Source organism: Ctenopharyngodon idella, chromosome 1 (genome assembly GCF_019924925.1).
Source record: "Ctenopharyngodon idella isolate HZGC_01 chromosome 1, HZGC01, whole genome shotgun sequence".
Lineage (NCBI taxonomy): Eukaryota > Metazoa > Chordata > Actinopteri > Cypriniformes > Xenocyprididae > Ctenopharyngodon > Ctenopharyngodon idella.
Window position 1 is genome coordinate 7,377,767 of NC_067220.1, and position 15,289 is coordinate 7,393,055.

Genomic DNA, 15,289 nt, shown 5'->3' on the forward strand with positions numbered 1-15,289 from the left:
ATTAAATCTCTGACATCTGTCTATAGCCAGAGCCTTGTGAGAAAATCACAGGATATCACGGAACCACATTAACCTTGGTCACTGACTTCCCTATTGTCCGGATTTGGAGCACTTAACGCTTTAGGGTTAAATGTGTCGAAGAGAGATGTTGGAAAGAAGGTCATGGTCCTATTTCACACATCTGCAAGACTACAATAGCATCATTTTTATTTCTTTAAATTCGTCATTTTTATTCAAGATGCACAGCAAATGAAAGCTTTCATATTCTCTGTGGAATAAAAGATACATCTTATAAAACACAGCTTTTATGTGCTATCGTATTTTCTGGTTTATTTTCTGCATTTTACTGTTCACCATTTGACATTGTTCTATGCATAATGCATGGAGATTGAAGGATGTTGCATGGATTGCGTCACCTTTGTCGCCGTGTGCTCTTTGATAAACCTGTGGTTAAAGCAGTGCCATTGTACAACACTAAAAGAGTTAGTGCTGAAGGGCACAAGAAGAAAAGCAAGGTCACATCAGCGGACTGTCTGAGCGAACAGTTTTAAATCATTTTTATTCTGCTCATTGAGCTTGGGTGATGTAGGAGCAGCAAGGGTTAGGATTTGTAAGTATATATTCAAAATGTATAAAAGAGTGCCTTATAAAAGCCTACACCCTCAAGAGGACAAGAGAATTAATGTCTCAGATATTTCTCCAAATGTCTGTAAGGGCAAATAGAAATAGATATAAATGGAATAACTATTGACAGTTCAATACTATGAATGTGAATAGCATAGCTCAAATAAACTGATCTTGAGAGAATTTGTTGAGAAATATGAGTTAATATTGAAACCTCTAATTTTCCCTTTCTTCCCATCAGTTTCAAATAATATCAGGTCCTATCTGTCAAAACCTATAAGAACAAAAACACACTCACACACTCACACTCACTCACTCACTCACTCACTCACTCATTCATCCATTCACTCATTCACTCACTCACTCACTCTCTCACACTTCACTCATTCATCCACTCACTCACTCACACTCTCACTCACTCACTCATTCATCCATTCACTCACTCACTCACTCACTCACTCACCCATTCATCCATTCACTCACTCACTCACTCACTCACTCAGTAATCCATTCACTCACTCACTCACTCACTCACTCATTCATCCATTCACTCATTCACTCACTCACTCACTCTCTCACACTTCACTCATTCATCCACTCACTCACTCACACTCTCACTCACTCACTCATTCATCCATTCACTCACTCACTCACTCACTCACTCACTCACTCACTCACTCACTCACTCACCCATTCATCCATTCACTCACTCACTCACTCACTCAGTAATCCATTCACTCACTCACTCACTCACTCACACATTCATCCATTCACTCACTCACTCATCCATTCACTCATTCACTCACTCACTCATCCATTCACTCACTCACTCACTCACTCACTCACTCACTCACTCACTCACACATTCATCCATTCACTCACTCACTCACTCACTCATTCATGGGCGATTTCAAAACACTGCTTCATGAAGCTTCGAAGCTTTACGAATCTTTTGTTTCGAATAAGTGGTTCGGAGCGCCAAAGTCACGTGATTTCAGCAAACAAGGCTTCGTTACGTCATAAGCGTTTTGAAATTTCAATAGTTCGCCACTGGGGGGCGTGACTTTGGCAGTTTGATGCACGATCTGAACCACTGATTCGAAACAAAAGATTCGTAAAGCTTCGAAGCTTCATGAAGCAGTGTTTTGAAATCGCCCATCACTAGATATTGTTGAATAAAGTCATTATTTTGTTTTTTTTGGCGCACAAAAAGTATTCTCGTCCCTTCATAACATTAAGGTTGAACCACTGTAGTCACATGAACTGTTTTAAATATGTCTTTAGTAGCTTTCTGGGCATTGAAAGTGTTAATTATCTTGCTGTCAATGGAGGCCTCACTGAGCCATCGGATTTTATCAAAAATATCTTAATTGGTGTTCTGAAGATGAACGAAGGTCTTACAGGTGTGGAACGACATGAGGGTGAGTAATTAATGACAGAATTTTCATTTTTGGCTGAACTAACCCTTTAACAAATGAACCTTATTATAAAGTGTTACCAATAAAGGTATATAAAAAAAAAAAAAACATTATTGGCTTATGATGAGCAAGCTTAACTTTAAATGGTCTTCGAATTACACTGGCATAAAGATTCTTGCATATAAAGCTAAAATAATGTGAAAGTGATATTAATCATTTAGAAGCTTGCATTTTGATAATCGAGTGAGAGCAAGAGAAGCAGAGTTTAAAAGAAAAGTTCTGCACATGTTAGAAAATACAGATACAGTTCAAATACAGTTCAGCTCTGTCCACTTTAATACTTCTCAGTTAGCTCATAGCTCACAGAAAGACCAAAGTCTCTCAAAGTCAACCAGGGACACTCTTTCCTGTGTTTTTCTTTAATATCAGAAGCACTGAAAGGAACTTTGTCTCAGGCGATGGCACCTGCTCCATATGTGATGCTGACAGATGTGCGCAGTAATTAAGCTGCCAGAGGTGTCTTCTCATTATTCTGCTGCTTTCCCATGAGGCCTATGAGTGTTTCTATGTGCTTGATGTGTGTGCGGCTCTCTGTCCACATGTGTATCATAATGATTATTTGGCAGCACTCAACGATGAACTGCAAAAGCATAAAGATTTATTATAAATCATGCAAGTTTGATGTGACCATTTTGCTACTGGGATGAAATGGTATGAACTGGCATGAAACATCACTGTGTTCACAAATGCATTAAGTTTTAAATATAGAGAATAACGAGATAAAACTGCATCAATCAAACGTTAAAAAACTAGCTTTAAAATGTCTTCCTAGATTAAATCCTGTAGCGTGCAACTCCAGGTGTTTTTATTTATTTTTTTTTCTTTGAGGAAGCATAATGGATTAATGATCTACAACAAAATAGAGAGAGAGAGCTTAAAGGGGTCCATGATTATGATTTCACTCTTTTAACTTTAGTTAGTGTATAATGTTGCTGTTTGATCATAAACAACATCTGCAAAGTTACGACGCTCAAAGTTCAATGCAAAGGGAGATATTTTCTTTTACAGGACTATAACAAATGGCTGGTAGGGACTACAACAAGCTTCTTCCCGGGTTGGTGACATCACTAACCCTAAAATTTACATAAACCCCACCCCTGAGAACACACAACAAAGGGGGTGAGGCCATGTTGGGCTGCTTTAGAGAAGAGGAAGAGTTGTTGTAGTAGAGTGCTGTTGTCATGCCGTCATTTTACGCCGGACTGCTTCACAAACGAGGATCAATTCAACGCTGGATTTGCACAAAAGATTAACATGACGGCACATGCTAGTCGATGAGTTGAATCAACTCCACAGCAACTACATAAATTTATCCACTAACCATTCAGAAACGTCCAATTTCATTCTAAAAGTTGTAACTTCTTCCTGAGTCGCTCCATCAGTGTCGACTCCGGTTTGAACAATGTAAGGCTGAACACCGTTACTGACAATCCTCATTTTGGCTGCGTGAGATTCTCCAGCTTTGTTGTTGTTGAGCAACCGAAGCGTGAACTGTTAAAGCTCCGCCCTCTTCTGGAAAGCGGGCCGGGAGCAGCAGCTTATTTGCATTTAAAGGGACACACACAAAAACAGTGTGTGTTTTTGCTCACACCCAAAAAGGGGCAAATTTGACAAGCTATAATAAATGATCTGTGGGGTATTTTGAGCTGAAATTTCACAGACACATTCTGGGGATACCAGAGACTTATATTACATCTTGTAAAAGGGGCATTATAGGTTCAAATTTATTAGCCACTATAGGTAAAACACTAGAAGAATAACTAAATGGTGCAAACAGTAAAACTCTTTGCACTACAAACCAGCGTGTTTATAATTACGACATTACATTAAAACAGTATGGTAAGAAATGCCATTTTGCAATATCAAGCAGAAGTTACTATAACAAGCTGTTTCGTACACCTAGAAATAACTGGAAGGGGATGAAACCGTAAGCCAGACACATTCAATTTACAAATGGCCGCGCTGCTCTTACATTAAAAATAAGGTGGATACTAGCATTGGATTCGGAAATGCCTTGTTGCCTTCCTACCTCCCTATGCTGTCTGCGGAGGCAGCATTTTTCAGCTTTTGAACACAACGGATGTTGTACATAATCAATGGGAAATAATAACACTCACAGTAAAGCTATCATGGGAAATGAAAAGTTTAGTTTCAAATGCTGAAGTTTGACCAAGGTAGTCATTTATTAAAACTGACGACAGTCTATTCACAAGAATGTAAAGGAAAGCTATTTGAGTCGGATGTGACAACATTCAGATTGTGAAAAAGGTCTAACCATAGCAAAACGCATTTATTAAAGCAATATCACATGAGCAAGACTGGCAATGTCACGTTATAATTAGCAATTGGACGTTGAAGTTATTAGAGTAACAACCGGCAGCACAATTGTGTGATACTGCGGTAACACGTTACAGTACGGTCTGATACTGCTTTTATACAACAGTTAATATTAAATAACTTACATCTTGGACAAAACATTGCCAGGGTTTTTTTTTTTTTGTAATTATGTAACTTGCAGAAAGAGTCAATAATCAGGGATGAAGCATGATCTTTTTATATGTACTTTTTTGGTTTGAGTTAAAACAAAATGTAATATATAAGTATTTAGCAGAAGCTTTTAGCCAAAACCACTTTCAGAGGAGGTGCTACAGCATAAGTGATAAAGAGTAATCTTATTCTCCACTCTCACTCTTGTGTAGGTGTAATACTTCAATTACTGCAGTCCAGGACAGAGGATTATGGACTCTACTCCTGCTGATGCTTTAGTTCCGCAGGTCGACTGTTGCTAATCAACTGAAGAACAGGATTCAATTCATTACACCCAACCCAACTGCTGCGCACATACACACAGTCTAGCTCAGAAAACAATGCTCAGGAGTTGCTTTTTTAATCTCAGGAGACTTATTTAAATGTGTCAAAGCCGAATTCAGAATTAAGAATAGAGAGATAAGAGATTCTACAGAGCCCCATAGGGACATGGTGAAGGAAAAAATGAGATGGGAGGAAAAAAAAAATAATACAAGATTTTTTTTTTTTTTTTTTTTACAAGATATACGTCAATGACACTCAGGATCTGTTGCGCACCACATCCTCCGACATTGTCTTGTCAGTCATCTCGCCTTACTCTTGTCACGTGATAAGTGAAGTCAGATTGCATCAGATTTCATGATGCATCATTTAGTAGTTGTAATTTAATTAAATTGTTGTCAAAGCAAAAATGCACATGGTTTGTCTCAGTAAATCATTAATAATATTAATAATTGCCTCCCCGCAAAATAATCTCCCTAATCTAGCCTGATGAATCTGGGCTTTGTCATCCTGGAATATAGCCATGATGTGACTTCCTACATGGTTGTTTAAGAAATGAAAAGCTTCACACTCCATCAATTAGGATTAGAAGAACTGTTGCCAAACATATAACATGCTAGAAACATAATAATCACTGCTATAATGATCTAATCTGAAGTATTTGCCTATTTAAATCCAAACAGTGACTTTTTTTTGTTTGGCCAGGCAGAGTATAAGATATTAAAGTCATCTCATTTGTGATTCTATGGAGACATACTCACTTATATCAGCATGGGAGTATTCTAGTATGTCATTAAACGCTTTGTTTGTCTGAATCATAGTTTATTGCGGCTCTTTTGTCCTCTGTCATTTCGCAGGGATGAGTGGTCACTCTCCTCTCGCTTAAACGAGGAGCCATTTCTCTTTTGCTCATTTAATGGACTGATTTCTTGTTCATAAAGCAGGTGAGGAGTGTGGATCAATTTATGACTGAGACAGACACGATCCTCAATACTTATGACTGTAGATTTACAGCAGGCTGGTTCATCATTACTGGACAGATCTCTTAAACTGCTCTTAGATCTGCTTTTGACTTTCTGATGTTCTCAACAAGGCCAAATAGTTTGACACAACCAGCTTGTGCTGTTTTCTCCCATGGAATGGAAAGACCACAAAAAGTTTGATATAAAAGATAACAATTCAATGGATTGTTCTAAAGATTTGGATGTCATGAGGTCTCCACGTCAAAACTCAGTGGTCTGTTGGATTAAATCCCTGGCGGTTGTTTTTGTTGTTGACTATGTAGCAGGGGACTACTGGTTCAGATATCATTACCTGCTCCCCCAGAGCTCCTCAACCCATTGTCATAATGTCCATGAGAGGAACGCTTGACTCAAATTGCTCCAAGGGAGCTAACGCCACACTGACTGCCCTTGACTAGAGCAATTCCCCTTCAAAACACGAAACACCCTCTTCTATGAACATGCTATATGAAATTTGTATTAATACAAAGGTTAGTATCCCCTTAAATGTGCACTTAAAGTCAGCATGAAACGGAAGTTGCGAATGCTTCTTGAACAAGAAAAAAAAAGCACTCTCAGAAAAAAAAAGGTACAAAAGCTGTCACTGTGACGGTACCTTTTCAAATGGTACACCTTTGTATCTAAAAAGTGCATATTGGTACCTTAAAGGTACATATTAATACCTAAAGTGTACATATTGGTACCTAAAAGGAACAAAAGTGTACCTTTTGAAAAGGTACCACCCCAGTGACAGCTTTTGTACCTTTGTGTGGGACTTGAATTTGTCAATCAGAATTGAATGTAAAGTGAATGTAAAATGACATCCATGGACACTCTTTGCTCCATCACAAGCAAAATAGTAAATTATTCATTAGCACTTTATTTTACAGTGTCCTTGTTACATATGTTTTTAGTGATAATAGTAAATTATGCATAATTACAAACATCTAACCCTAAAACATACCCTAACCTTAATTATATAGTACATTTTAATTAATATTTCTCAGTACTTAATGTATAATTACACTGTAACAAGGGCACGAAATAAAGTTTAACCAGTTATTTTTTAATACTATTTAACAGGGCTGTAGCGGTACACAAACATGAAGGTTCGGTACGTACCTTCTTTTTTCTTCTTTTTTATTAAATAGTGGTTTATTAAACCTCGTCGTCTGACTGTATGCACCGAACCATGATGGTTCGGGACGAATACATGTACCGTTACATCCCTACTATTTAAGCTAAGAATACTTTTTACAGCCATAAAACCTTAAAAATGCAAAAAAGTTTGCCAACAAACACACACAATTTCACCTTGTGTTTCAACCTTTCATTTCTGCAAGTCTCTGTGAGGTACCTGCTGTTTTCAAAAGCAGAAATATAGTCATGTAAAAAGGCCCTTTATGACACTAAGCACTCAAAAAAAAAAAAAAAAGTACAGTACAGTGACAGTACAGATGTGAGAAAGGTAAAACAGTTCTCCAGGGCTAAAAAATAGTGAAAAGAATCGTCTAACCTCCCGTTCGCCCACTCAAACCTGTCAAGAAAGTGTCCTGTTCAAAAAGGGCAGCCGTTCCTGCTCACCTCATGTCTGTTATTCTCCGTATCCCTCCCTTTTTCAAGGATGAAGGAGAACATGGGGGTGGCTTTCAAAAGAAACAGTCACTTCACACCTCAAAGATATGTAACAGCTCACTTAAAGACTTTCTTTTTCCTATCGCTCTCTCCCTCCAACGCTTTTACTTCTGCATATTTGATGCTATTCCCTGCAGTAAAGTCAAGGATGCAAAACATTTGGCTGCAGGTGAGTAGATTTATCTCATTGTTTCCCCGTGTTTTTCCTAGAAAATGAAATACCAACAGCCTCAATCACAACTGCATAAACCCGAAAATCCTTTAAAGACCGCACACACATAGAACGAAAACAGGTGCTGAACCTGGAACGCAGCTCACGTTGCGGTGAGGTAAACGATGGGAGGGGGAGTTTAAAGAGCAGAGAGATATGTGTTAAGAAACACAGATGAGCGCTGATAGAGAAGGCCTTGATGTGGCGGTGATGAAGCCGAGGCTGAGTACACTGAGCACAGCTCCATTCATCTTGCCCCCACAGCAGACAGGCTGCAGTAATGACTCCCTGGAGAACACGGCTCTGCCTCTGACCTTGGAAATCTCGGCATATCCTGGGGATTGTTGACACTAACCCGAGAGAATGCCTGAGGTTTTTTACACGTGATATTTCTTTATAGGAATGAGCCCAAATGCCCACCTTAATCATGCCAATACCAGCGTGGGTTTACTCATCAAGTCGAGTCACCTTTATTTATACAGTGCTTTATACAGTACAGACTGTTCCAAAGCGGCTTCACGGCAGTAGCATGCAGTGGTGCTCTGAAATGATGAGGCAAAATCCTCAGTTTTTTAATGTGTGTGTATATATATATATATATATATATATATATATATATATATATGGGTCAATGACGTGACGGGTCATTTTTTTTGTCCAAAGGCTTTAATAATAATAAAAAACAAAGATATGACATCCAAAGTATGTAAGGTAGTACAACTAGATCTCTTTTATTGAATTCAAAAGGTTTTAAGTATATTTTGCTACATATAAAGGTATTTTGGTATTTTAATGATTATGAAGTGTCAAAAGGTCATTCGGTTTAACCACCCAAAGGCCAATACAGCCATTTCATTTGTGATTAAAATATTTTAAAATGTAATAAATATATAAAAAAAATTTTTATTATTCTGGCATGATTTTATAACATCATATATCAACATAGTGCAAAATGGTATTAAAATTATGTGTAGAAGTCGTTGCTTTGTTATGAGAAAAAAAAGTCTGGAAAAATGAATTTCATTGATGTCATTTGGAGTAACCAAAATAAAGGGACCATTTTGGATCAAGTCATGTGGTCAATATCATGTGACAGGATGTGACATCATTCAGACACTTGCAAAGGACCACATGGTGGTGAAGCAAAGTAACTAACTCTCTCTTAACTATTTAAAAAAAAAAAAAATAGAAATGTTGCCTTGTAAACTAACTAGCTTTTTTTTTTTTTTTTTTTTTTTACATATATGTCTTATTTTATTTCAGTTAATGTTTATTTTACTTCAAGTAACAATTTTTTTTTGTTTTGTTTTGTTTTGTTTAAGTTTTAGTTAACTTTTTTTAAGAGTGTTCAAATTTGATGAGATTTAATGAACTACAATACTTTTAAATTAGGTCAAATTTGAACTATATAAAAAGTGTGCCATGTATAAGCAAACATTATCATTCATTAAAACAGGTGTTACATGCTGGATTGAGCAAATTGCAAGTATTTGTCCATCTGAACACACACCGGTCAGCATAAATCAGATTAACACACCCCATTCTAGAGGTGAGAGCATCAATATGACCTTGAGCTGCTTCATTTTGTGTCTAAAACAGCCCACCCTTTCTTTATATTATTAAAGGCCATTTAATGTATAACGTCTTTAGGTTTGCGTTTCGAGGCAAACAATGTCTTTATGACAGCAATCAACCAAATTCCTCCCAATGTAATTACAACATTAACGTAACAACCGAAACCTCTGCAATCCCCTCAAGAGAACGGCATTGTGAATGAGAAGCTAAGCACAGTGATTATCCTAATGGAAAAAGAAGAGCTAATACTATTATTGCGCAAGTACATGAGAGAAACCCAGAGGCAATCAAAGTGAAACGTTCTTGAACATCCTTCGCAGCCATGTTAACTGTGTATGTGCAAAACCAGCCAGCGTTACATCAAAAGGGACAAAGCGGTCAAAGAGTCTTTATCCCTGCATCAGCAGTCTGATGATGTTTTGCTTCTAATTACATCATTAAAAGTCCATAGTGTATATGGGCCTCAGTGTAAAAAAGCCATTTCAGTTCTCAGGAGTGCCTGACACTGTCGGCGGCACCCTAAAACATTCAATGAAGACAACAGCAATCAGGCCAGAGAAGATCTGAGTCATCCAAAATCCCTGATCCATCCATCCATCCATCCATCCATCCCTATCCCAAATTCTTAGTGGAAGAAAATTAATTTTGGATATGTACAAACTTCAATAAGAGGCTTGCTGGGAAAGGAAGGGGAAAAATATTTAAAAAGTATTTAACAATTTAAGAATAACTTTCTACACAAAAAATACAAGTTGCAAATCTAATACAAATCTAAATATCTAATATCGAATTGAATATAAATAAGCAATATCACACACGTAGTCGTGTGATATGGCTGTGTATCAGCACAGCTATGATTCAGCCATAGGTGGCCGAGTGCTGTAGGTAATCACAGCGTGCTGATATACAGCCATATTGAATGGCTACAAGTGTGATATTGCATTTATACAACGGTTCGATAGCACAAGTGTATAAATAAATAAGAATTACAAAGAGTGTCTTTAAAACCCTCTTTTGTGCAGAACTACTTCCTTCCATTGACAGTTTAACAGTTGAGCCCAAGCCTCCGTTACTAATTGTAAAACGTCACTTTAGAACTAGTAACGAAGGAACGTTGAGTCGCTTCATTGAAGCTTATTGTATTATGTAGAGTAGAGTATTATGATATTTTGAGAGAGAGATCGACTAAATGAATATATTACCTGCATCTGATAAAGCATTTATTCTTCAGGTTGATGTCCATAATATTATATTCATTATAAAAAATCTGTTTGAATGTCTGCTGAGGAAAGTGATATCTTTGTCTTTGTCCTTTTAAAAGTCAAGGAGATTTCCCATGACAGTGCTAAAACAACTTCCTTGTTTACAACCAGTCCCTTTCAATTTGCTTCTGACTCACTCATAAAGACAGTCTTTGCCGCCATCTAATAATGTAACTTTCACTGAAGTCCATATCATGATCACTAATGGACTCTTTCTCAATACCAAATGCAGCATATTATTTATATAAAATAATATTTTCTATAATATTTTTTTAAATCAGTGTATCGAATCAGCGGTTTGGAGCGTCAAAGTCACGTGATTTCAGCAGTTTGGCAGTTTGACATGAGATCCGAATCATGATTCGACACGCTGATTCATAACGCTCCGAAGCTTCCTGAAGCAGTGTTTTGAAATCGGCCATCACTATATAAGTCCTTATTTTGTTTTTTTTTGGCGCACCAAAAATATTCTCGTCACTTTATAATATTAATATTGAACCACTGTACTCACATGAACTGATTTAAATATGTTTTTAGTACATTAATGGATCTTGAGAGAGGAAATGTCATTGCTGGCTATGCAGGCCTCACTGAGCCATCGGATTTCAACAAAAATATCTTAATTTGAGTTCCGAAGATGAACAAAGGTCTTACGGGTGTGGAACGACATGAGGGTGAGTAATAAACGACATTATTTTCATTTTTGGGTGAACTAACCCTTTAAGTCATTCCCTTAGTTAAGGGGAAATCACGCCTTAAGTGTCATACTTAAGGGAAAAACTTAAGGTGCTTTATGCAACCGGGCACTGGAGCTCAAATCTCAGGAAGTGTCTAAACAATGGTAAAATAGTTTATGTTTATATATAAGTCACATATTTTAGGTTTAAATAACTACATTCTTGACTAAAAAACTTTTAAAACTACATTCCATGACACAATAACAGTAGTATTTGTAAAAAATATGGTGGATTTGCTTGACCGCCATGACAGTCGCCACAAGCAGAGTGATACAATCGGTGAAAAGGTTCCAGTACTGATACTCAGATTCGAGAACCATTAATGGCATCTTTAGTTGCAATGGTTTGGAATCTTGTTGGATGCAGAGGGATGCACTGGGCAACAGTTTCTAAAACAAACCATATATGCTGGTATTTTCAGCAAGCAATAATTAGAAATATTTTAACAAAATTAGTTATCCAAAGTCTGCTTTCATGTCTGTCAGTTGGTGTTTAAGTAACTCAGGGTGAGATTATCGGCTTGTTTTCCTTTCAGGCTTCTTTCGTTCTGTAAAATTTAAAATTCTTCTAAAATTCTAGCACAGAGCTTAAGGCAAAAAGATAGCAGGACTGCTCATGCTAGCCAATCACCACAGGTCATGATTAGCACATCACTGATGTAAGCCGCATTGCTAATGCTAACTTCAGCCCTGAATGCACTTCAGAGACTTTCAGTTGCCCAAGAAGAAAGGGTGGACACGCACTATATGAAGCTTTTCATGTAGACTGTACCTTAGTATATAAAGAAATGTTGGGTTCTAGTTGAATGTTTCTCTCTGTTTTTAGCATTGGCATGTCTATCACTGCAAATTGAATGCTAAATGTCTAAGTTGTTGCTGTACAGTGCTGTATGACCAAGCATGGATTATTTTACTCTAGGAATATTTTCTGGTAAATATCCTCATAAAGACAAATGGTGTGAAAATGGATACATTTTTGAAGGCTAAGCAAAACTGCTAAAGTAGCTAATGCTTAATTTTCAAGGTTTACTAGCAAGTGAAGCTTAAAATGTTCATCTAATGCATTCTGTCCATCCCAGAACTGTCCATTACAGCTGAAAACAAAGACTGACCTTCTCTGTATCAGCTCAAATCCTTCCATTCTTAGTGTATCTGCGTCCCCGGCCAAAAAATCCATTGCTTTCATTGCTCATAAAATTGATAACTGAAGCCTATGAGGGAAAAAAAGTGATATCTGGTACACACTTAAGTTCTGGGAGAGAATTATGAAATTCTAATGCACTCAGAGCCAAATCTGAATGAAAAATGTTTGACAGAACTGACCCCAGGCCTGTGATTCAAAGCGCAGTATGTCCACAGAATCTAATAAGGTGCCTCATGCATGACAGTCTGTGAATCACACAGTTTAGTAAGGGGGAAACACTTCGCTGACAAACAGGCAGAGAAAGATTTGAGATTAGCATTCAGCCATGGCAAACCAGCAGGAGCAGTTTGGAAAACAGTCGGAATTCTGTTTGCCTTGTACCTGCTGCAGGTTTGTTGGGGGGGAAACGATCCCATCAGCCATTTACTTCTCTTCTCATTTCCACTGGAGTTCATGCAGTAAAACATTTCTAGGGCTAGAAATAAATTACAACTTTACTGCATGAATTTTTTTTGAAAGAAATCAATACTAATATTCAGCAAGGGCACATTAAATTGATCAAAAATATATAATGTTGCATAGTAATGTTACATAATAATGTTGATCATTACATCAACTTAATATCGTCTGTAATTTAAACTCAAATTTCTGCGTTAATTGTTTTTTTTTAAACATTAAGTTGTAGTAACTTAATGAAATTGTCTTGATAACTTTGGAAATTTCTAGTTCCCATGCTTTGCATAGGACTGGATTAGGAGAATAAATGTTGAAATTAAGTGTTATTTTATTTGTTTTTAGAGAAGGGAAAGACCTGTTAGTGTTTAATGCTGTTATGTTTGACATTTAAAAGAGTTTCTGTAATGTTTTTGTGGTTACAATTGTGCTGAAGAGTAGATATATGAAGGTAAACACTACATTGACTCTGTAAGCAATGACTGCGCTAATGCAGTGACAAGTAATATCTTACTTAAATATACATGTTAAATAAGTTATGTGAGCATGTTTTATGATAGCTGTTGATTTGAACTGAAATAGATAAGATTAACTGGTTCCAGGGATACAGCTCTGGTAGTTGGAGTACGTAATTTTTTTGAGTTATCAAATTGTGTTTATGGTACAAATTAAGTTACTCTAACTCAATGTAGTTTGTTGGTTGAACATAAATTCACTCAATGTTGTCATAACAAAAAAAAAAAACAACAAAAAAAAAAAAAATTGATGCAAACTGTTGCGTTAATCTTGCTGTTGAGCCTACACATTATTTTTTTAGATTGTAGGGAATAATATGGCCAAGAGTTGGATATGACTGAAATGGTTAATGACAGAGTGTAATATATTACAATATATTAATATTACAAAAGGGGCTTTAGAAAACAATACAGTATATTGTTTTTCAGTGCCATATCGAACTGACAGTTGACAGAACTGACTGTGTTTCCTTTTGAGGTGCAAAAAGGAAGTATTAAAAATTGGCATGGAAAAAGAACCCTTGGCAATACTTGAGAGTTGAGAAAGATAAAGATGTGTCATCCTGCAGGAAGTAGCAAGTACAAGGAAGGGGCACGTCTGACACATACTGTAGAAGAAACTCTGTTTGATATTTCTTACCTTGCTGCCACATTCTACAGCCTGTGGCAAGATCCTTCAGCTTTAAAGAACAATCAAGGTTAAGCCAAGTTCTATCGACAGCATTTGTGCCATAATGTTGATTACCACTGAACAAAATATTGACTCATTCCTTGTTTGTAAGTAAAAAATCAGTTACAATAAGGCATTTACAATGGCAGTAAACCAGGCCATGCACTTTGAGGGTTTTAAAGGTTACAGCACCTGCATGAATTCTCCCTTCAAAAATCTGTCGTTTGAGTTTTAAAATTAGTCAAATTATCAGTTTAGTAACTTGTCACTAACATAATTCCTGGGAGTGGCGTTTGCTCCATGTAAATAGTTCCTTTTCTGACTTTGCGCAAAGTTATCATGAAATTAAATTGGCAGCTGCTATTTGCTCTAAGTAAAAACGGCATATTTTCTCAGTGGTAGATGCTATTTACACTAATTTTAAATAGCAATAGATTCTATTTACACTACAGTATGTAAAAATAGCAGTATTTTCTTTGCAATAAGTGTGAATAGTCAAAGACTATTGAATAACACAAGATGCATCACTCGTATTGTTTTGAATGGGAGAAAGTGCAACGCGCAATATGGCGGAATAAGTCCCGCCTTCTAAATAAGAGCCAATCACCGATTGGTAAAGTCATCGCGTCACTGAAGCGGCCGTTAGAAGCTCTGGTTCCTGTAGAAATTAGGACTGCATATCCGCATTAGCTTGATCCAGCCTACTGTTTTTTTGTCATGATTCGAGCATTTAGAAACAAAATTTATGAGACAGTTGTTGTCAGATTTTATTGGTGATTTCAAATATGAAATTTAATTGAAAGCTTGGAGAACAGCTTTGAAGAATTTGACATTTCCCCATTCAAAGAGATAGGAGCTGCACTTGTATGCCCGAGAGGCGTTTCAAAGATGGCCGCCGAGTGAAATTACTTGTCTTAAAGGGACTTTGGAATAGTATAGTTAGATGCTATTTATACTTAGTTGCAGACACTATTTGCACCTCAGGGTTGTTGTGCATTAAATGGTATGCAATAATAGCATAGTGTAAATTATTATATTTATTAAAATTATGAAATGGATGCCACCAATAAATACGGACAAAAAAGCCCTCCCTACACCAACACCTAATGCTAAGTAACCGATAAACACTTTAATATTAAAGACACGTTTGACACTTTATTTACACTTCCTGAATATT

At 36.8% G+C, this 15,289-nt stretch overlaps 1 protein-coding gene across 7 annotated transcripts in view; it reads right to left on the reverse strand.

Moving 5' to 3' along the window:
* The window catches only part of erbb4a (erb-b2 receptor tyrosine kinase 4a), a 581,429-nt gene that overhangs the window by 107,656 nt on the left and 458,484 nt on the right, over nt 1–15,289 (reverse strand). The window contains exon 1 of one of the 7 annotated variants that reach the window (XM_051890895.1): nt 12,443–12,651. The exons of the other annotated variants lie outside the window; for them this stretch is intronic. The gene's annotated coding sequence lies outside the window, so the exon portion shown is untranslated. Of the gene's footprint in view, nt 1–12,442; nt 12,652–15,289 lie in introns of those variants that run through there. 7 annotated transcript variants of the gene reach the window in all.